General features: G+C 36.7%; 1 non-coding gene across 1 annotated transcript; it reads right to left on the bottom strand.

The window, feature by feature from the left end:
- Positions 1 to 815: 815 nt before the first annotated feature.
- On the bottom strand, positions 816 to 919 carry LOC122492449. The gene has a single exon (XR_006299636.1). It is a non-coding gene; the product is annotated as a U6 spliceosomal RNA (small nuclear RNA).
- Positions 920 to 2,722: the final 1,803 nt, after the last annotated feature.

Raw genomic sequence — 2,722 nt, 5'->3', positions numbered from 1 at the left:
TTTAGTGATGTCACCTCTCTTATTCCTAATATTTATAATATGTATTTTTAAAAATTTGTCCTCTTTAATAAGTCCGGATATTTATCAATTTTACTGATTTCATAAAATCAGTTTTTTTGTTTGTTTTATTGGTATTCTCTATTGTTTTTCTGTTTTCTTTTTCATTAATTTATCCTCTGATGTTACCTCTTTTTATGTTTTAATTTTCTAATTTTATGGGTGGATTTGAAATCTTTCTTCTCTTCTAACATAGTCATCTGGCCCTATGATTTTCCCTCTAAGCAATGCTTTAACTGAATTTCACAAATTTCAATTCATTTTCATTCTCATTCAACTCAAAACACTTTCTAATTTTCCTTTTGAGTCCTTCTCTAACCCATGTGTTATGTAGAGATGTGCTATTTGGTTTCAAAATATTTGGGAATTTTCTCCACTTTTTCATTTTTGTTGAGCCTCAAACCTCATCTTTTGCAGGATTACTTTATAGAAGGCATCATGGACTCATCTCTCAGTATTCTGAAGCTTCTGTATCACTATTTACATTACCCTTCCTTCCTTCCTTCCTCCCTTTATTAAAGAGACACAGAGACAGCATGAGCAGGGGAAAGGGGCAGAAAGAGAGAGAGAGAGAGAGAGAGAGAGAGAGAGAGAATCCCAAGAGGGCTCCATGCCTAGCACAGAGCCCAACAGCCCAAGCTTGATCTCACGACCTTGAGATCATGACCTGAGTCAAATTAAAAAATCTGAAGATTAACCAACAGAGCCACCCAGGTGCTTCTCACTGTTTATATTACAAAAGTTTGTTCATTTATTTTAAAAATAGGGAAGGCTTCATGAATTTGCATGTGATCCTTGTTCAGGGGCCATGCTAATCTTTGTATCATTCCAATTTTAGTATATGTGCTGAGGATGCAAGCACTGCTTATATTTTAAATTAAAAACAAGGGGTGCCTGGGTGGCTCAGTTGGTTAAGCATCTGACTTTGACTCACCTCACGATCTCTCCCAGCTCGTGAGTTCAAGCCCTGCATAAGGCTCTGTGCTGACAGCTCAAACCTTGCAGCCTGCTTTGGATTCTATGTCCCACTCTCTCTCTGTCCCTTCCCCCACTTGCTCTCTCTCTCTCTTAAAAATACATAAATGTTAAAAAATTTTAAATTAAAAACAAAAGGAGCAGCGGACTTCTACTTCTAGCTATTCTTTTTTTTTTAAATTTTATGTTTATTTCTGAGACAGAGACAGAGCACGAGTGGGGGAGGGGCAGAGAGAGAGGGAGACACAGAATCAGATGCAGGTTCCAGGCTCTGAGCTGTCAGCACAGAACCCGATGCGGGGCTCGAACTCACAAACCATGAGATCATGACCTGTGCCGAGGTTGGTCACTTAACCAACTGAGCCACCCAGGCGCCCCTACTTCTAGCTATTCTGACTGCTATTTTTCTTTCCTACCAAGAAAATGATTAAAGCTGGAATGAATATGTGAAATAGATATTATAAGACATAAGAAAACAGTAAGTGTTTGAAGGCCCATGAAGGAAGTAGTTCCAAGTCAGAAAGAACTTGAGGACCCAAGGTCTTGGAGAGAAGTCATAGCATACACCTTTGGTGTCACACCAATTACCCCAATACACTCATGTTGAAAATATATGTGACTTTCTGCCTAAGATTTTGGTCTTCCTGAGGGAATTCATTTGTCTCACGTGTGGGGAAACTGCAAGCTCTGAATATTCGACTCTCCCAAAGCAGCCTCATCTAGTGATGGCTAAGGAGTTAGTATGGAATTAATGTGGCTTATTTTTTGTTCAGTTAACGTATCTCTGAGTCTCAATCTATATTTTCCATAGTTTCAGATCATATTCAGTGTGCCTTCCAGAACAAAATTGGATTCCCTTTGAAAGAAGATAAAAATCCCCCAAATCTCTACTGTTATTCTTTCCATTTTCTCTCTTCTCCTTCGATCCTTTATTCAAAATAGCCATGCATTTCAGGAAGGAAGACCAGATAGACTGAAAACCAATAAAGAAAAACAGACAACATAAACAGATCCACAAATTGTCAGTTTATAATTATTACTAGGCACTGATTTAAAAAGTGATGTAACTACACACTTGATACAAAAGAGGAGAGTAGTAAGGAACAGAAATTCAGGACCAGAGAAAACTTCAAAATTAAAGAGAGACTAAAAGGAAGAAAATACAAAATAAAAGGTAAGAGATTATGGAATATGTGAAAAGGTCCAACACATGTTTAAGTAGAATGTTAGATGGAAAAGAGATAAGAAAATGGAAAGAAGCAATTTCTGAAGAAAGAATGGTCAAGAATTTTCCAAAACTAATGGATGAAAACCCATAATTTAACAAGTTTAGCAAATCCCAGGAAGGACTAATATAAAAAAAAAAATCACATCCCTGAAACTAAAATAAGGGAAGATAATAAATGTAGTCATAGAGCTAAATACTCATTAACTTAAAAAAAAAACAAAACAGTATGCCAGCAACATATTCCTCAGAAGAAATAAAGACATTGTGCAATTAAACCATTCTTTTTTAAGCTCAAGATCATATTAATAACAGCTTGTGGTGGTGATGGTGGTGGTGCTGTGTGTGTGCTCTTTTGCTAAAATGGCAGAGTTCAGTATTTGTGACAGAAACCAGATGGCCTGCAAAGCTTAAAATATTACTATCTAGCTCTTTATAGAGAAAAATTCTCACCCTTACAGGTAT

Source organism: Prionailurus bengalensis, chromosome C2, assembly GCF_016509475.1.
Source record: "Prionailurus bengalensis isolate Pbe53 chromosome C2, Fcat_Pben_1.1_paternal_pri, whole genome shotgun sequence".
NCBI lineage: Eukaryota > Metazoa > Chordata > Mammalia > Carnivora > Felidae > Prionailurus > Prionailurus bengalensis.
This window is presented reverse-complemented; position numbering and strand designations above follow the sequence as displayed.